General features: G+C 39.3%; 1 pseudogene; it reads right to left on the reverse strand.

Moving 5' to 3' along the window:
• Positions 1-7,346: 7,346 nt before the first annotated feature.
• On the reverse strand, positions 7,347-7,433 carry LOC125121690 (uncharacterized; annotated as a pseudogene).
• Positions 7,434-21,996: the final 14,563 nt, after the last annotated feature.

A 21,996-nucleotide genomic window follows, 5' to 3' on the forward strand; every position in this document is an offset into this window, starting at 1 on the left:
CAGGGTGCTGTTCTCTAACAGCATCAGAGAGATAGACCAACTCTCTGCAGAAGAGGTCTAAAAATTTGGGGTTAATTTCTTTGCCAGATCTTTTTCTTGTCCTTGCCTGGATTTGGAACTTTGGGTCTATAGCTGGAAAAACCACAGAAGAGGGTATAATGTACACTTTCCCATTCCCGGTAAGAGCTGTTCTCACAAAGGCTTGATATGCTCACAGAAGCATCTTAAAAGTCTACATATACCACATATTATAGGGTACAAAATAATGAAATAACTTTCTGTAGACAAGTCTGAATAGAATGTGTGTGATGAACCACTGCTTTTTTAAAAAAAATCAGACCTGTTGACAGCCACTCATGCAAAACTGGACAAATGAGTATACTCTTACACAGAATGCATAAATCAGCCATTCTTTTATCAATACACAAAGTCAGTTACATAATAACAAGGAAACATTTTATGTTTCACCATGATTTTGTAGCTCTATAGTTTCATCATTTATCATTTTGGGGTGCATAGCTGACTTATTAATTGTGCGAAGAAATGTCAGCACTGAATTTTGAAACAAATCTACTGAGTAGCCTGTCAAATTTCTAGATCACTTAAACTGAATCAAAACTGCAAAGTAAACTTTTAAAACTTTAATATATGAAGCTATTTATCTTTATGAATGAGGATTTCCTTAATGCTTTATGAACAACACACAAGAAGATATGATTGAAAAATATATAACCCTGACTTTCAAGTCTTGTGCTCCTGAAAAAAAATGGTTTTGTTGACTTCATTGGATGACTCCCCAGTGAGTCAAAGTTAAAATTTTAATGTATAAAGCAAATTTGTAATAAAATGCTCTGAATACTCTTTTTAAGGATCTCATTCCCATTTTGTATTAGCTTTGGAGTTGACCTCCTTCTCCAAGGTCCCATTCTCTTCTCTACCTCCTAGTCCCCTATTTCAAGCCATCTATCCTAAGATGCTTGCAACCACCTTTGCATACACCGCTCTCATCAGACTTTTGGGTTGTTTGGAGCCATAACCCTTTTCTTTGTGTGATGCTTAAATCATGTCTTTCGTGTCTGGGTGGAGAGGTGGAGAACAGCAGGTTAAGCCAGAATCCATAGACAACAGAATCTAGCTTGACTTGTACACCTCCTGAAGTGGAACAGGCCCATAATACCGCAGATACAGGTATGAAATACTCCTAATTAGAAGAGCAACTGTCATAGCATTTATTGGCCAACCTCAGAAGCACTTGCCATCCCTCCAAGGTGGTAGCCAAAGGGCTCTTTGGAAAGAGGTCACTTTTTATCCATTCTTTCTGGACCATCCCTTGTCAAAGCTGCCCTGGAAGTGCCAGCAGCTCATGACACAGTGGGAAGAAGCTAGAGCCTGAAACAATGGTTACACCATGGTCAGCTTACACCATGAATCAGGGAAGCTGGAGTAGGGGGTCTGCCAACCTTTTCCAAGCCATAGACTGACCCTCTCCATAACCTTCAAGGAGAAGTCAGCAAGGTTATTTTGGCTCCCGAGTAAACAAAAATTATTCTGGAAAAGTATGCTTAGGAACGGAAAGTCCTAAATCCAAAATCCTCTTACAGGGCGATGGCTGTTTCTTTATAGCTAGGCAACTGCTGATTAATTGCATAATACTCAGCTTTTGGTTGCTGCTGCCTTTCAGGCCTTAGCCTGCCTGACCCAACAGCTGCTTAACTTGGCTCCAAGCATTTATGACTTTATTTTGAACAAACCTCGAACATTTTCATTTGACTTTTCCCAACTCGACTCTGCAACTCAAAATTTGTTTTAAATTTTACGGTCCTTTCCCTGCGCCCTCCTTCTTTCTTTCTCTCTCTCTCCTTCCTTCCTCTTCTTACAGCTGTAGCTTTGGAATTTGAGTTGGTTTTCTTTAGGCAGCCGCAGATTTGGGGATGCACAAGAAAGGAAGTTTGCAGAAGGGAAGGGGGTAAAGCAGGGAGAAGGGGCAGGTCAGTTTACTAACTCTTTGGATCCCTTCAGAACAAGCTAAAACCTAATACTGTATAAATACTGAAGTGCACAGTAGAGTCAAAGTATTCAATAAACATTTACTGTGAATGGAGGCATTAGGGAAGGCTTAGGCCCCGCCTGAATTCCCATGAAATTTGTAAATATTTCTTTCATTTGTTCTCCATTTACAATTAGTTGTGGTCAAGCTGATCAAAGCCAGGAGAGGCCTGTTGCATGTGAACCCGCATCCCTCACAATGACATCCACGAAGCAGAATGAAATATGGAATATCGGGTTTCCACGGATGTATGAACTTGTAAAAAAGCTGAAAGAATAGGAGGTTTTTCACACTGAGTAATGTGAAACATTTGGTGCGGATTGTAGGCCTCTGAAGAGGGAAAGGGAGAGCCCAGATCCATCAGGCTATAAAACAGAAGCAGGCCCAAGCAGGCAGGCATCCAGTGATTTAGCTGTCACAGGCTCTCCACCCTCCCAAGGGCCTGGCAAAGAAGCCCTTTGGGCAAGGGAGAGAGAAGGTACCCAGGGATGGGCTTGGGATATGGGTCCTCAGTGGTCCATGCTCAGCTCCGTGCTACCCCTCACCTTCTGCTGCTGGATTGTGGAATTACTGCTCCTCCACCCCATCCAAATACACACACCTCTTCTAACTGGTGCATTCACAAACCACTTCCCATCAGATGGGTTCAAGTATTTAATCAGGACTTTGAAAGGATCTTTCATACATAGTCTAAGGAAATAAATAACCCCAAGTGAATCCAGAAGTAGCGCAGAGCCTTGAAAAGCCTCAAAGGCCACATACCTCTGTTCCCCTGGCTCCCATGAGTGACCTCTCTTTATCTTTCTCTCTCTCCTTCTGCAGACATCCTCCTGTAAAGCCCGCATCATTTTCAGCTAGGGCTGAGCTCTCCTTTTGTGACAATTAAGTGTTTTAGTTGCTTTTTTAAAAAAAAATAATAATAATAAGGTATAATTGATTGACAATGTTCCTTCAATCTCTGCTGTACAGCAAAGTGACCCAGTCATACATATAAATGCATTCTTTTTACATACTATCTTCCATCATGTTCTAACCCAAGAGATTGGACATAGTTCCCTGTGCTATACAGTAGGACACCATTGCTTATCCATTCTAAATGTAGTGGTTTGCAAAGTTAGTTGCTTTTCAGTTCCTGTGTTTACTGAAGTTGTCAGGCCGTAATGGAGTCTGAGGTGGGGATATGGGGGCTTTAGCAGTTTTCATTCTTTTATTTCTGGAAGTATATAAGGCCATGAGGCTATACCTCTTCCCTTGATAGAAAACTGAGCAGCCACTACCGCCAGCTTAATAAAAGACCCCATGGTAATTCGTGAACACTCCATAGTGAATAGGCAAGGGTTATTGCCTAGGACTCCTCACCAGCAAATGCAGGCAGCCTGGAAGCACGTGCAGCTCTCTTTGGAAAACATAAACAAATCTCCCTCGTTCCACTCCTCACCCTCCCTTCACTCAAGGGGCCTATAATTTCTCCTCCTCTCCTCACCAGATGGGTGGTGGGGGGGGCTATATTGTTCAAGGTACATCCTAGACCCAAAACACCAAATAGGAGGATAACGCTAAAATCCACTATATTTCGCTAAGGTAGGGAAAGTTTATAAGGCTCAAAGATTGGAAGTAGGCAGGGGTAAATAAATGTTAAGGAGAACTAAGTCTTTGTGAAAATTCAGCCTCTACCACTGAATCTCACACACACACACACACACACACACACACACACACACACCAATTCTGCTCTCCATGCACATCTACTCCAAACAGTTAGGGAAAGACCCAGTAGCCTGTATAAACAATGGATGATGGAGGAGGGGGAGGAGGAGCAGGAGCAGGAATAAAAGGTCACCTTTGAACTGAAAGCTACTGTGTGACACCATGCTGTTCCTTCAGAGGGAGTTCCCCATAGTTCTGGGTTGGAACTGACCTGGGCTCCTACAGCTGAACAGAAAGCTGTTCCCCTGGACTGGGGAGAATTGCTGGACAACAATACGGAGGATGGGAGGGTGAAAACTTAATGTTCATGGAATCAAAATAGAGAGAAAACCTTAACTTGACTTTGCATGGAGGTCTTCAGTTTAGAAAGACTGAATCATCCCAAACTTCTCAGAATTCGTTAGGTAGGAAGGAAGGATAACCGTTTTAAACAGTGTCACAAATAACCTCCAAAGACTTTGTAAAAACAAGTAGCTATACCCAAAACCATATTTTGGCAATCCGGTCACAAATGGTTTGAAACAAGATGGGTTAGGTTTGTTTTCAAATTCTCATAAGTTGAAAGCTTTGAAGAGAACAGAGCTCAAAGGAAATTTGCAGCTGGAGATTTGGGTGAAACCACAACTGGCTTGATATACTTAGTTCACTCACAATGCACATACTTTTCCAGGATGTGGTGGCTACAAGCTCACCAGGCAACACCATTCAGTCCAGTACAGGAGAGAGAAGTTGATGCAGTATTTTTCTTCAATTAACATCCACCATCCATTTAAACAAGCTGAACAATACCACACCCCAGAAGCCACTTCCATGTACCACTGACTGCAGCTCATCCCTTTGCCTTAGAGGTAACTATGTTGGTAATTTACAGTGTCTACCATCTATGCAGTTATCTGAAAACACTGGGTATTTTAATGCCTATATTTGAACTTTATAATCATGGAGTTAAACCAATATATTCTTCTTCAGTTATTTGCTTTTTAAATTCAATTCTGCATATGTGAGATTTATCAGTGTTGATGCACCTAAACTTTTTCATATTCACTGCTGTGTATTACTCTACTGTACAAGTAAACATCTTTCTTTTGATTAATCTATTATGGGTTTTCAGAGAAATAGAACCAATATGTATCCTATTGGTTTTGTTATGAATAAATTTATATTCATATACATATATATACATATGCATGTATATGTGTGTGTATATATATATATACAGACAACATGTATATATATAATATTCACACATACATATATATGTATATAGTGTGTGTATATATAAATATATATATATATGTATGTGTATATATATATATATATATATATATATGAAAATTGGCTCATGCAATTGTATGAGTCTGAAAAGTTCCATCACCTGCCCTCTGCCTCTGCAAGCCAGAGACCCAGGGAAGCTGGTGGTGTAATTCCAGTCCAGGTATGAAGGCCTGAGAACCAGGGGAAGCTGATGGTATCAGTTTCAGTACAAAGGCAGAAGGCAGATATCCCAGCTCAGATACCCCAGCTCAAGGAATTCACCCAGTAAAGTGGTAAATTCCTCCTTTCTCTGCCTTTTGTTCTTTTAGACCTTCAACAGATTGGATAATGCCCACTCACCACATTGGGGAGCATAATTTACTTTAGTGAGTCCACCGATTAAAATGATAATCTCGTCCAGAATCACCCTCACAGAAACACCCAGAAATAATATTCAATCTGGGTACCCCATGGTACAGTCAAGTTGACACAAAAGATTAACCATCCCAATAAACTATTAGGTTATTTTTATATTACTCTACATTTTACTTATATATTTAACTTATATAAACATACATGTTTTATATCTTTGCTCATAAAAATACCATTATGAATATCTTTGTGCAGGCTTTATAGTGCCCATGTGCAAGATTTTCTTTAAGCTTTATACCTGGTCATGTAATTTGCAAATCACGTGGCAGGCTCACAATTCATCACTGTGAAATTCATTGCCAAAATGGATAGACCTATTTCTACTTCTAACAACAGTGGATAAGAATTCCTATATCTCCATATCCTAGTTAAAACCTGGTACTGTTCACCAACTGAGTATGAAATAGTAGCTCATTGTGACTTCAATTTGTATTTCCCTGGCTGTAACAAAATCGAACATTTATCCATTTGTCATGTGAAATTTATTCTGTAAAATTGCTATTTATTTAATTTGTCCAATTTCTTATTAGGTAATTTATCTTTCTTATTCATAGGTTGAAGTTTGTAGTCTGAATAATATTTTCACAAAAATTGTTAATATCTTTTAAAGAACAGCAATTTTTATTATAGACTATTCTGATCAATATTTCCTTTTAGTTATTTTTTGTGTCTTATTTAAGTAATCCTTCTTTACCCTAATGTTAGAATGATATCCTATATTAATTTCAAAACATATTATAGTCTTTCCTCTTACTTTAGGGTCTTTATTGTACCTGAAATTAATTTTGGAGTATCATGTGAAGTAGGAATCAAATTTCATTTATTTTCCAAATGGATGGTCAATTGTCTCAGAATCATTTATTTAAAAATACATCCCTTTCCTTCCATTCTCCCAAATAATTGTAACAGATATCCTTATATTCATGGGTCCATTTCTCACCTCTCTATTCTGAGGAACTCTTTTCTATCCCTCTGCCAATAAATATCTATTGGATAGAGCAAAGCAGGAGGAAAAGAAATGTAAGACCTTCACAGAAACAATAGCAAGTGTGACAGCTGATCTAAAAGAAACACCAGAAGCAAGGAGACAGAAGGACATAATGTTCCCAGATATTCTTATGTGCACTTCTTGGGGAAATTACAGCATTTCTTGAAACTGTAGCTTGAAGTATTTCATGTGTCTTGGAAAATTCTCAGCCATTACTTCTCTAAACACTGCTTCTGTCACACTCTCTTTCATTAGCTCTTCTTGGACATTTTTACTCTGTTACATACATACTTATGCTCTTCTTACATATTTTATTATGTAACATTTTATTCTTTCTCTTTTCTGATATGTCTAATCTGAAGTTAAATCCATCCAAATGAAATTCATTACCAAAATAGATAGACCTATTTCTACTCCTAACAACAGTGGATAAGAATTCCTGGAGTTCCCATCGTGGCTCAGTGGTTAACAAATCCGACTAGGAACCATGAGGTTGCGGGTTCGGTCCCTGCCCTTGCTCAGTGGGTTAATGATCCGGCGTTGCCGTGAGCTGTGGTATAGGTTGCAGACGCGTCTCGGATCCCGTGTTGCTGTGGCTCTGGCATAGGCCGGTGGCTACAGCTCCGATTCAACCCCTAGCCTGGGAACCTCCATATGCCGAGGGAGCGGCCCAAGAAATAGCAACAACAACAACAACAAAAAAGACAAAAGACAAAAAAAAAAAAAGAATTCCTATATCTCCGTATCCTAGTTAAAATCTATATTTTCACCAACTGAGTATGAAATGGTAGCTCATTGTAACTTCAATTTGCATTTCCCTGGCTGTAACATATTACTTCTAATATGGCATTTTTTTCTGTTTTATTTTTTTAATTAAAATATAGTTGATTTACAATGTTGTGCCAACTTCTGCTGTACAAAAACATGGAATGCTTAGGAATCTTTGCACAGGGGCCATGCTAATCTTCTCTGTATCATTCCAATTTCTATTATATGTGAGCGTATTTTTTCCATTTTAGAGTATCCATTTCATTCTCTTTAAGTTTCTTATTTTTACCAACATTCTCTATATTTTCTTTTAACTATTTAATGCACTAACACAGTTATTGTCTATATCTGATAACTTAAATAACTGGGCCTTCCTTTGGTGTCTGTTTTTATTGCAATTTTTATCTTATTTTTTAATCGTCTTCATATCCAATGTTTTTGATAGGGCTGCAAGATATTTTTTAGGAAAAAAAATATAGAAGTAGCATGCTGCTCTGGATGATGTTATTATCCTCTAGAGAGGATTTAATTTGCATTTAAGTTTATAAACAGTTAAGGTCCACTTCAAATTAAGCTGATATGAGCTTTAGGCCTATGAGGACTTGTCTGGTTCTGATCTATCCTTACTCCTAATGTGTGGCTCTATAGGGTCCTAACTGAAAGCTTGGGATATTTCATCAGAGTATCCTCTTCTTGATAGGCCCTGAACTCCACTTTTTGTTCCTCCAGCTCTGTAAGACTGCTAAAAATTCTGGTCAGCTTCTGAATCTCTCAACTATTACTTTTGTTTTCCAAATCTGTGGTTGCCTCAAAATGGAAAGCAACCCTAAATGCTGAACACACTTTTCCTGAGGCTTCCCTCTTACCCCAGATCTTGAACTTGAAAATTCTCACTGCCTACATAGCTCTCTGCATCTTTAAACATTTATTTTTGTATTTTTTCCAGGTTTTTTCTGAGGACTAGTTTGAAATTATCCTAATCAGCCATTGCTAGAAGTCAAACTCTGCATTTGAGATTTTTTTTATCCTATTGCCAATGTTATCTTTTTAAAGCAAATTTTCAGTTGTAGTTTGTGTAGAGAAATGTGATTGATTTTACGAAATTGATTTTTATATCCAGCCACATTATCAAATTTTGAGTAATCCCAATCACTTATTTATTGATTCATTAGGATTTTCTAATAAACCCTAGTTATTCATATTATCCATGAATTATAGCTTCATTTCTTCCCTTCTAATGTTTGCATATATTTAATTTCTTTTTCTTCTCTTACATATTGGCTGGGAACTCCAAAATAATGTTGAATAAAAGTGGCAATAGAGGGCACCCTGTCTTGTTCACAATCTCAAAGATAATGCTTACATGTTTTCCATCAAGTCTGATGTTTCCTGAGGTAATTTTTAGATGCCCTTTATCAGGATAAATAAGTTTTCCTATAATCCTAGATAGCTAAGTCTAGGTGTGTGCAAATCAACGTTATCTCAAGTGTTTAAGCAAGCTCAGGAAACACTAACTCTGTCAATCTGCAAAATTCCAGGACAATATCTCACTCCATGTACAGAAAGAACAAGGCTTTTATTTTATTTAACCTGTTGTAGTGTCTCACTTTTCACGTACATTATTAAGATTCATTTTTGCCTCTTGAGCCCCAAAGCAACATTAGCACATATAGTTTCTTTCCCTCATAGCCTTTTCCACAATCTCCTCACATTTTACATCAGAAAGTTCTTCCTATTCTCTATTCTTACCTGCTTCTGGTAAAAGAGATCAGCTAATCATTATCTTTTGTACAAAAGGAATTTTTCTATATATTTAAAAAATATCAAGTTTTCCCATTAGTCTTCTTTCAACATACTAAATAAAATCAACCTTTTTTTAACTTTACTTCATGCCTGTTATTTTTTAGTCTCCTCTAAGAGTATCCAAAGTTCATCATAATTGCACTTCGGTCCCAGTACCCTAATTTGGACAACACCATACACAGTCCAAACCATATCAGGGGACTGATATACGGGAAGGTTACATCATGGTTTCTTGCTCCTTATATTTCACATGCTCTGATTTTTCTCTGTCTTTTCAATCATGGTTCCCCACTGCTGAATCATTGTTCACTTGCCCTTCATGCTGACCTCTAGATACTATTCTGATGTAGTGGAATATAGGTACTCTGAGATGTAGCTGGACTCATATTTGTCCACACTTCATCCCCCTCTTGTCACAGTCCCTTGACATTTAGTCCTGATGGGTTTTAGGATGTCATATGGCAGTTTTGTGTAATTCCTGATCATTTGCAGATGGAATCAGTGTATCTTATATTTACCCTTCCAAATGACTAACAAATACATTAAGTAGTATCATATCAGAGGCCAAATCTTTCAGAACTCCAATCAATAAAACAACATCCCCATATCCATATGAAGCACCCACCATCTACCTATACATAATGGAGCTTTTTTAAATGGCAATACTCTGGGCCTACCCCAAAATAATCTGATTTAATTGGTCTGGAGTTGGGCTGCCTGAATAATTTGAATGTGCAGCCAAGATTGACAGCACCTACCAGTACCTTATAGACTGTGCTATATCCAGTGTGTTTTAGCCTAGTACGTCTCAAACTTCACTGTGCATATGAACCACTTGGGGATCTTTTGAAAATGAAAACCCTGTTTCAGTTAAGTCTGAAATTCTGCCTTTCCAAGAAGCTTCCAGCTGATACCAATAACATGAACCACATTTCAAAAAGCAAGAAAGCAGAGAGCCCCACTCAAATTGAGCACCTAATTCATTGTTTAACAGCCTAGTCTTTTAAGCCAAACTCTGACACTTTATTCAAAATAACTTCTTAAATACCCTCATCCTTTGCCCAGGTTGTGTGGTTATTCCCAGAGTTTGCTCTCTGTCTCTGTTTTCTGATCCATATTATACATGACATAGTTTTCTGGGTTTGCAAAATGAGTGAGCATAGGAAGCCGGGTTTCCTAACCAATATCTTGGCATCGTCTACTAGTAGCTGCCCAACTATCTCCCTCCTCAAAGAAAGATTCTGGACAAGAAGACTCCTTATCTGGGTGTTCTGGAGGGAAAAAGATTCCAAGCAGCATTAGTGCTCTTGCTCCACCCCCACCACACATACACATTAAACACACCTGAGTATCAGCATTTCCCACACAGACCACTGCATTGTCACACCCCCGCCCTCTCCAGACCTTGGGGTTTCAGGAAAATGAAGCTTCTCTCCTCTTCACAAGAAGGCTGGGACCTCAGGTATGAAGGGACTATGTACAAGACCCTCTGCCGGATCCTTGCCTGTTCTTAATTTGTCATAAATACTCCTCACATATATGTCTGTTTCCTCCAGCGCAGTGTTGGAGCCATTCTACTCACAAATGTCAAGCAACATCTGACTTCAGGAATGTGTAGCTAGATGCTTGCAGTCAGTATCCTCAAGAGTATCTTGGCATTTCTTTTAATAAGGTTATGAGATCCTCACTGGAGGAACCCAAGAGGCTTTAAGAAAGGCAGAAGTCCCAGCTCAGTCACTTAGCAATTGTATGATCATGACAGGTTATTTCATTTCTCAGAACTTCATTTACTTTGTCTCAAAGTGGTACTAAACCTACCCCATAAGATTGTTGCAAAGATTATGCAATATGCACACCAAACACTCATACAGTCTCTGGTAATTACCACCAGTTCACTCAAGGCTAGTAACCTACATGAGATGTCCGGGTGAGTCATATCGGGGCTATTTCAAGCCCTATTTGATGATTCACAAATTCTGTTAGGGGGAGGTCTAGGGAGATTATAACTTTTGTTTCCAGACTATGCCTAATATTTATTAAGCTCAGAAACACACTGTACACACCCCTTCAGGATATTCCCATGCTACCTTTCCATCCTCTAAAAGTAGGAGAGAAATGTTCATTGGAAAAAAAAATGCCTTTATCTTTGGATTTATGCTAACCCAAGTTGGGCATTAACTGTGGGCATAAACACTCCAGCAGTCACCACTTTCCTTTATGATTTCTTTCTTCTTTCTAAGCCTGAGAAGTTGGCAGCTGCAAGGAACTGAAGAGAGAATAAGAATTAGGCCTTTCCTAGGGGGCAGAAAAAAGAAATTGAACTTTCCTTCTTCCTCAGGGAATGTGGCAAGAGACCCAGAGAGGGTGCAATGGAATGGCATATTGGACACACAGAAGACAGCAACTCCATGCTTCCACTCAATTGAGGAGGACTCTGAATGAGTCTGAAGGGGTGAAAGCCACAGCCAAGCCTGGGCCTGATGTGGTTAGATGTTGTTGGTTAATTAAACACATAGTGACCAGGACATAAACTCCAAGCCCCTCCATATCAACCCCTGAAAAAGATCTAAATGCACAAGACCTGCCCTGGGCAACATCAAGACTCTCCGGGTCATCACTAGTCACCTCTTGGATAACCTAGCTCACCACCACATTCAGTTTTGTTCAAGGGGGGAAGAGGGAAGGAGAAATGATTTTAAAGTTCTTTTATAGCAAAATAATATACCATTTTTTGTAAATATGATCTTGAATGAGATCCAGAAAAATACACCATGTAGCAGACACAAATCCATAGCTGGTACTTCCTCTACCTTTCTTTTTGGTGCACTTGGCCATGCAAAGTTTTGGAGCTGAAAACTACTGTTACAATGTTATTGCTGATCAAGGTAAATATCAATTGTGCCCAGACAGTACTGAAAACTATCAATGTACCTTTATACTGTTTCAGCTTACTTTTCTAGACCAAAATGTAGGATTCCTAGTTTGACAAGAATGCATTTTGATCAGTGAACAGACTTAAAAGATTTTAAAATAAGATAATTATTTAGTTAACTATTTAATGGACTGATCCTCCCCCCCTAAAAAAAAAAATACATGAAATTGTCACTGGACCATCCTAGAAAATATACGAGGCTCTAACTATGCCTCCTCAGGGAACTAGTCCTCCAGTGTGGCTTCAGATCATAGTTACTAGGCAAATACACAGCTACACCTGGGGCGCACAGGATCCCAAGTCTTTCCGGTTGCTCAAAATCACCATTGGCAGTGCAGGAGGGTTTCCTTTTCTCCACACCCCTTCCAGCATTTGTTATTTGTGAACTTATTAATGATGGCCATTCTGACTGGTGTAAGGTGATATCTCATGGTAGTTTTGATTTGCATTTCTCTAATAATCAGTGATGTTGAGCATTGTTTCAAGTGCTTGTTGGCCATCTGTATATCTTCCTTGGAGAAATGTCTATTCAGGTCCTTTGCCCATTTTTCAGTTGAGTTGTTGGCTTTTTTGCTGTTGAGTTAGAATATAATATACAGCACAAAGGAAATTTTCCACAGAAAAGAAAATCATGGAGTTGGAAAATAGACTTGCAGTTGCCAAGGGGGAAGGGGGGGGAGTGGGAGGGACTGGGAGCTTGGGGTAAATAGATGCAGAATGTTGCCTTTGGGATGGATTAGCAATGGGATCCTGTTGTGTAGCACTGGGAACTCTGTCTAGTCACTTATGATGGAACACGTAATGTGAGAAAAAAGAATGTATACATGTAAAAAAATAAGTAAGTCCAATTCTGAAATTGCAAAAAAAAAAAAAAAACACAAAAAGTCACCATAAGGGTGAACAATTCTATAGGAGATGGGAAGAAAGCCATAACTGTGTAAATCCAGATGCCTATGGAAGGCAGTCTCTCCCTTCCAGTCTGCTTAGTTGAGACAGAAGACACATACATGCCTGAAGAACAATGACAAAATGGGAAAGATTCCATTTGGTCTGGGCTGAGATTTTCAATCCTCTATACTCAATTTCTAGGACATCCCTGGGCACATAGATGGTACTCAATAATCTGATAGTTGCCAAGTGAGTGAATGAATGAATGAATGATACCTTACTGTATCCTGACAAAAATTAAAATGCTTTTATTTCAAGCACAATAGCCTCCATTTTTTTTCCAGAGATATGAGAGATTTGTAGCACAGTGGGACCAAAAGGGTAGAACCTAAAGTATTCCTGCTAAAGGGTGAAGAGGAATGAGAAAAGGAACAGGGATTTCAGAGATAAGAAGAGATAATCACAAAGGAAAACTGGAGACCTCACAGAAGAGAGTTAGAATTTGGTGAGCTCTGAAACCAGTGATGTGAGGCTCAGGCACAAGAGAGAATCTTGGTGGTATTACACAAGGTCCTATACAGAGAAGAGAACAGAACAGATACCCTATGCCAGTTGAATCCATGACTTACCAGAAGGACCAACCATGACCTCACCACTTACCTTTGAACCCTCTGGCCCTATATCATTAAATAGGTCAAAGACCCATCCTGGGGAAAGGAGGGCACAAAAGCTCAGCTTGTGTTTTACATCTTTTCTATTAAACAGAGATATAAGGAAAGCGGAAAAATTTTTGCAATTTTTGAGTTTTCAGGTTATATGGATTTCAGATCAATTTTGTCTATAGTTTATATGCTGAGTTCATATTAGCCTATTTCTTTGAATACACATCATCTGTCTAGAAGGGGAGAGTTAATGGCATCCAGAGAGGTTTCAAAATCAGCTATGGATGTTTGCCAAAGACAACAAGCCACCCAGACAGATGCTAACAAGGGCTTCACTGGGTGCCAGGCCCACGAGGCCCACCATCACCATGCCTGTGCATCCTAACACAGGCTACGAATGCAACGCGTCAGTGGGAATATCCTTCTTAAGGGGAGGAGCAAGCCACAGACATGCTTTAGCTTGTCCAGAGAATTCTGCACGAGCAGACTGGGCACCAAGCCAGCCCCACTCAACTCCTGAGGACTTGACAGATTAGAAAACAGAGTTAATAGAGGCCTGGGGGTAGTTAAAAGATGTGTTTTGGACGAGCTCCTGGCTGATAAGAGGAAAAGGGGAAATCCCAAAGTCTTAGAGCCAAAAGGAGAAGAAAGAACCATGCGTATTATCAGTATAAATAAATAGACTTTCAGTAAATCACTCCTAGGGAAAATAGCACCCCTTCGGAGTATAAACAGATTTTAAATTCCTAGGGGGCAAGGAATCTGAGTGCCTTCTTTGCATACAACAGGTAATGCAAAAACAGCTGTGGGAGTAAGTTACATTGAAAAGAATTGCAACATTCCTATAGGAATCTGTTGACTGTAATAAGACAAAAATGCAAAACATTTCCTGGAAAATTGCTGCCTCCCTTAAATATCAATCAATAATGGAAATATTTGATGTCATATTAGTACACTAAACTCCCCTATTAAAAATCCATATTTCTGAGACTGGAAAGAAACAATCACCAAACAGTGCAGACATATGTGCCCACCAATGGTGAATTATGCAGAACCAACAGGCAAAGTACAACATATTTGTGACTCCAAAGCTGATCCCACCTTTGGATGACCCTTTGCCTGCCCCTGAGTTCTCCACTGCATGTCTTGGAAGCCATGCAGAATCAGGTCCAGCCACACCTGGAGTTCAGGCCTCAGTAAGCCAATCTGTGCTTCCTAGGGGAGGGTGGAACATGTGGCAGCTCTGACATCAGGAAGGTAGTAGAACAGAAAGGGGTCATGTGGCACCAGGACCCTGACATCACACAGCTCCAGGGACATTATCTGTATTGGGGGTGTTTATATAGATGACAGCACAAAGGGTGCTCCCCTGATTCTGCATAGGACCAGAAGCTAAGGCCAGATCCATCGGACTGGTGCTAGAAGATTCCAGAATGGAAATTTCTAAGGCTTCTGAGCCCCCAAATTTCAAGTCGTATTTCTTAAGATGAAAAAAAAAAGTCTACTGCGTGACTTCACAGGGGTCTTTGAGTGTATAAAGTAATTAAACCAAGCAAACCCTCAATCTTCATTATCATAGATGGCCACACAGTGAGACTAGGAAGAGATAATAATAGATTATTGCCTTGTGGATCTTACCAATTAAAGGAATATTATATAAATATATATATACACATATATATAGTTCTGATTTTTTTCTGCAGACAAAAATGCAGTCTCTGAAATTATAAATACCTAGTTCCATCATTTTCTTTTTTTCTTTTTTTTCTTTTTTTTTCTTTTTTAAAAAGTTTTATTGAAGTACAGTCGATTTAGGTGTTGTGATAATTTCTGCTGTACAACAAAGTGATTCAGTTAATATTTACCTACATCTATACTTTTTCAGATTCTTTTCCTACAAAGATCATCACAGACTATTGGGTAAAGTTCCCTGTGCAATACAGCAGGTCCCTGTTGACCAATCATTCCATATACCTGAGCGTGAATGTATCAATCCCAAACCCTCACTCCATCCCTCCCCCATCACCTGTCCCCTTTAATAATCTTGTTTTCCATCACTTTCTAGCTATATGAACCATTGATTCTCTGTTTTCTCATCTAACAAAAATAGTACAGAAAACAAATAATATTTATAACTTGTTACATGGATTTTATAGGCAGTCCCCCTTTGACCCACATTAGTATTGATTAGCTGACAGGAAGTTCCTCATACTCCACAAAAAGGCTTGCTTTTACTTCAAGGAGGCCTGCATCTCCTCAGTTTCCCTTCATTCATATAACCTTATTCCTCTGGGTCTGGCCCCCATCCTAGGTCCACATACACTCCAGCTCCTGCTCTAACCTTCCAGGCATCACAAGGACCATTTTTGATCACATATTCCTAGAAATTCAATCAGTTCCTGAGTATTAAATCTCTGGGGTCATGAATGGCTTCTGACAAAACTAATCCAAGAAATAAGATTTAACCGGCATAAGGCAAACAATGAACACATTCATCCTACTGGCTTTATCTCACCATTGATTCCCAATTAATACATTCAAAATTTCTAAGCGTATAAACAATTGATTACAAAATACTCAAAGGGATGTCACATGTGGCTTAGGATTTTCTCTTTGCTGGTAAAGGAGGTCCCTTACTTTCATGACACTTTCCTCTAGCTAGTAAGATAAGGTTTTGTGGTGTACCAATTGACACATCAGTAATGGAGATGGATTTATTTCAAGGGCTTTCCTAGGGAAGGCATTTAATGGAAGAGAAGCCTGACAAGGCTTTGTTTTCAGCTTGGTTGTTGGGTGTTTCCTACTATAAAGCCTGAGGTTTACAAGACTGGGAAAGACATGAGAGAAGAAATAACTTAGCCTGTTAAAAGCCCGAAAATCACTGAACTCGGTTTCTCTAGGGATTCCCAAAACAAGCCACCTCAATGTCATTACTGAAGCTAAGGGAGTTAGATCCATTTCCAGAGCCTGGTCCTTATCATCTTGCATGCCACTGATCAAAGAACAGAATTACATATCAGGATCTGCAGCTGGAAAACACATCTATCTGATTATAAGCATGACATAGAGGGCAGTCAGTGCTTTGGTGGAGAAGGCCAGCCAATCTCCAGCAGAAGCATTACCATCAGCCCCAGAAGCCCATAATGGAGAGAAAGTGAATACTGTGAGTAAACCTGGTCCGGAAAAACCAAAGAAAAGGCAAAGTCAAGAAAGTAAATATGTGATTAGCAGCATGTGGTTTCATGCTTGTAAATTAGGCCACAAAGTTAAACTCATGAGCAATAAAAGTCATTCCACCACACAGGCAAAAAAATTCAAAAAGATACATTATCCAGACCTAAGCCTATCACAAGATACCAATTATGTCTCCACCCTTGTGGTGGTCTCCATGGAGAAGACCAGGTAAATTTCCTTGATGCCAAACTGCTGGGCAGTTTGCAAAGCCAGGAAGCTGATGCCTCTGCCCTCTGCTGACAAAGACAACGGTGTCCAAAGGATATAAAAACCATCAGCCATTTCAGTGGGAAATATTTTTCTCTAAAGCAAAACAGATGTTTGACAAATATGACCATATTTAAAAATACTAATAGTCATTCAATCAAAACCAAATCCTTTGTATTAATGCAGTCTTAAAATACCACAAGTCTGGATTATCCCAGCGAGCAATGGCTCAGTGCTCTTTCAGGACATTAAACAATGATGCAGGGAAAATTAGGATGAAACACATAAATATCCTGCCACCATCATCACTCAGTTTAGCACTTATCTGGACACTGTTGTGTTGCTGCCTCTGTCAACTCTGTGAGCCTTTTCAGTCCATTACACTACACCAAGCTTCATGTTTCCATGCCCCCCTGCTTTGTAATCATCTGCTCCTGATGTCCTTTCTACAGGTCAACTCAGCCTGTCCCAAAATGAACTCATCCTCTTCCCCTTGAAATCTGCTTTTCTTCCTTATTCAGTCAAAGGCTCAGCCAGTCTACCTCTACTTCCGTATTCATGTTTCCCATATTTTCCTTCTCTCTCTTCCCACCCACCCCAGCAATCAAGGCACTCAAGGTGCTTGACCCAGATTATTTCAAAAGCCTCTTAAGCTGTCTACCTTGCACATCCATCCTACGTACTATGTCTTGGTTCACTTTCCTAAAGCATTGTTTTGTGATGTCACATTCTTGCTTGAGAATTGTTGATGGCTTTCCATCCATTCCCAGAGAGTCACATCCACATTTCCCAGCCTGGGTCAAGACCCACCCCCATGTTCTAACTTGATCCAATTGATCTGACTTTATTTCCTACTACTCCTTTTCACTTGCCCTACTTTCCAGCCAAGTTTTTCCCCTGTCTCTTCCCCATTATTCATGTAACACATACCTCTATTCAGGTTGTTTCTTTTCTTACTCACCACAAATCAAAATGTACCAATCACATCCCCCTTGAAGAGTCAATCTGAAAGCCCCCTCTCCCCACAAGACTTCTCTGCTGATCTAGTGTTATCTGCCTCCTCTAAATCTCTAACACTTATACCTTTTCACAGGACACTTGTCAATTGCTCCCTCAAATTGTAATTACTTACAAATTATTTTACTATAAGCTTTTATGGATAAAAATTATTTATCTTTCATCCTCCAAGTTCCACTTATTATGCCTTCCACATAGTAGATGCTCTATAAATAGCTTTTGTTTGTTTTTATGGGGGGCTGTTGTTGTTTGTTGTTTTTATGACCACACCTACTGCATATGGAAGTTCCTAGGCTAGGAGTTGAATCAGCGCTGCAACTGCGGGCCTATACCACAGCAACACCAGATACAGCCTGCATCTGTAAACACGGCTTGCAGCAATGCTGGATCCTTAACCCACTAAGCGAGGCCAGGGATTTAACCCTCATCCTCACGAAGACTGTCAAGCTCTTAACCCTCTGAGCCACAACAGGAAGTCCTACAGTTTTGATTGAATAAATAAATTATAAATTGAAATTTAAAGATCATTTATCACATTGTGACTCAAAAATGCTTAGAAGAGATCAGGTTCAAGATGTCTTTTGATATGAGCAGCCCGAAGGCAGAATTAAGGAAGAAAGGAAGTGGGAACCATTAATGGGCAATCAATTACCAGCTACAGTAACTTTGAGGAAATGATTTAACCTTGCTAAGCCTCAGGTTTTTTTATCTGTACTACTTTACAGAATTGTCTTATGCATTTGCTAAGAAAAACACCTGGGCCAGATGTGGATACATAGTAAGTATTCAATAAATGTTACCTCTTGTTGGTATTAATGACTTACTGTCCTTTTCCCTTCTGCTCAAATCAGCTGAAATCTGCTCAAAACTGACATGGGTCTGAAGTAGAACTTACCAGTTTCAGGCTTCCAGAGTGGGAAGTGCTCCTACCAGACATGAACCATGTAGTTTTTCATATGGGGGAGACCCGTGCCACGACTGTTCAACCTGAACTACACCAGGCACCGGATAAAGAAGGCTGATCCATGTGCCATACTCATTTACTTATGCCATCTCCTAATTGCAGAAAGACAGGGGTGGGGGGTTGTTTCGGGTTTTTGTTGTTGTTTATAGCTGCACACACAGCATATGGAAGTTCCTGGGCCAGGGATTGAATCAGAGCCACAGCAGTGACCTATATCACAGCTACAGCCACGATGGATCCTTTAACCCACTGTGCCAGGACAGGTATCAAACCCACACCTCTGCAGTGGCCCAAGCTGCTGAAGTCAGATTCTTAACCCACTGCATCAGGCAGGAACTCAGAAAGATAGTTTATTGATGTTACCCATGAAAAATTTTAGAATATGCAAAGACAACCCATCATAAATTGTCCAGATATTTGGAGCATATTGGTCACTAATAATAGTGCTCTCCACCTGCCATAAAATGGACTGTCAGGTCTTTTTCATATCCCTTTGCTGCTTTGAAATTTTTCCAGGTAAAATAATTCTCAATGTCTTCTTTTCCTATTGATTCCAGATTTTAGTCCTGGCTTGGTCATTGGGAGGTGAACAGCCTCTCTTGTGGATTTAGTACAGCACTTTTCACACTTTTTAAGTTATTTTTGCTTTTTACAAAGAAAACTCAATTCATAAAGCAGAAATGCAAGGTTTCTCTTGGTGAAGCTATGGAGGGTGGTGGCAAGGGAGCAGAAGCAGGCCCATCAGAGGGACCCTCCATTCCCCCAGGACATCTAGAAGCTGTTTAAGGAACTCCGTGTAGCTTCCAAGGACTTTTACCAAACACCACTGGTCTAGGACAAACATGAAAGTTGCTGGAGGCCAGAGGAAAATGACATCCTCCCTTTCTCTTTGACAAGAAGCATACCAAAGTAACAAGTTGCTCAAAAACTCACCACAGAAATGGGGTAAAAGGAGATGAGAATCTATACCTCTAGAAGTCAGATCAGTAGGGCTTTTCACTATTTCAAACTGCCTCCCAATCAAAATGACATATCCCTGGCTTTATTAGAGACATCACAGACCACACATCACATATGCCATGAGCACGTGAGCACCTGGCCCAAAGCAAAAGCAGGTATACACATACACACACACTTTCCTCTCAGTGTCCAAGACTAAGTCTGCGTCACGACATCTTTCAGATCTTATATTCACTGGTCCCTCTTGCTGACTCTTTTGCGATACCCAAAGGTCTATGGCAGTAGAGAGGAAAAAGGAACATGAGTGGATTGGGGAAATATATGGGATCCCAATGTCAACCTCCAAGTCACCATCTTTCTAGAGACACGTTATTCTTTTAGATATAAGTAATGCTGGCTTCAACCCATTTTCTAAAACACAGGAGGAAACCCAGCATTCCCCCCATTAACCCCGAGTCACCTCAGACACCAAGTTTCTGCTTCTGCTCAATTCTCTCATTCTACACTGGCCTTTGCTGGATACCTCCTTTTCTTTATACCTGGCCTCACCACTGTATACAGGTTATATACCTAAAAGATGCTACTGAGTTTTCTAGCAAAGGAGAGAGGGTGAAAGTAAAATAATGTGCAGTGCAAAACTGCACAGTAAACCATTTAAGATTTAAATCCTAAGGCAATAGTTCTCAAATTTTTTGACTGAAATCCATAGTTAAAAAATATATCTTGCATTGTGAACACACACACATGCACACATACACTTCATATATATACATGATATATATATATATATATATATATATATATATATATACAAAAAATTAAATTATATATGGTTTTGTGTGAGAAAGATTATACATACATAAAACCAAAAGTTTCACGGAACAATAGTTCCTGCTTATGCACTCTGAGGTTTTCTATTCTAAAAAAAACTACTGGTCACTAATAATTGACTTCAGGGAGTTGACATTCAGATCCTGAAATGTATACATCAGAAACAAAAGTGGATTGTTTGTTTTGCCTTGGTTACAGAACTTATATCTCACAGCCCTGAAAAAAAAAAAAAGGAATGTCAATAAAATAGGGTTTTTTTATTAAAGCATAGTTGACTTACAGTGTTGTGCCAATTTCTGCTGTACAGCATAGTGACACAGTCACACATATATATACACACTTTTTCTCATGCTATCTTCCATCATGTTCTATCCCAAGGGACTGGATAGAGTTACCAGTGCTGTACAGTAGAATCTCACTACTTATCCATTCTAAATGTAATAGTTGGCATCTACCAACCCCAAATTCCCAGTCTATCCCACTCCCCCCCCCCCTTGGCAACCACAAGTTTGCTCTCTATGTCTGCGAGTCTGTTTCTGTTTTGTAGATTGGTTCATTTGTGCCATATTTTAGATTCCACATATAAGTGATATCATGTGGTATTTGTCTTTCTCTTTCGGTTCATTTGTGCCATATTTTAGATTCCACATATAAGTGATATCATGTGGTATTTGTCTTTCTCTTTCTGACTTACTTCACTAAGTATGAGAATCTCTAGTTGCATCCATGCTGCTTCAGATGGCATTATTTATTCTTTTTTAAGGCTGAGTAGTATTCCATTGTATATATGCACCACATATTCTTAACCCATTCACCTGTCAATGGACATTCAGGTTGTTTCCATGTCTTGGCTATTGTGAATATTGCTGGAATGAACATAGGGGTGCGTGTATGTTTTTGAATGAAAGTTTTGTCCAGATACATGCCCAGGAGTGGGATTGCTGGATCATATGGTAGTTCTATATTTAGTGTCCTGAGGAACCTCCATACTATTTTCCATAGTGGTTATGCCAATTTACAGTACCATCAACAGTGTAAGAGAGTTCCCTTTTCTCCACACCCTCTCCAGAATTTGTTATTTGTAGTTAATACTGTTAATAATGGCCATTCTGACCCATGTGAGGTGGTGCCTCCTTGTAGTTTTGATTTGCATTTCTCTAATAATTAGTGATGTTGAACATCTTTTCACGTGCCCATATATCTTCCTCAGAGAAATGTCTATTACAAAATAAACCAATGAGACCTAATTAAACTCAAAATCTTTTGCACAGCAAAGGAAACCATTAAAAATATGAAAAAACA

This window comes from Phacochoerus africanus, chromosome 2 (genome assembly GCF_016906955.1).
Source record: "Phacochoerus africanus isolate WHEZ1 chromosome 2, ROS_Pafr_v1, whole genome shotgun sequence".
Lineage (NCBI taxonomy): Eukaryota > Metazoa > Chordata > Mammalia > Artiodactyla > Suidae > Phacochoerus > Phacochoerus africanus.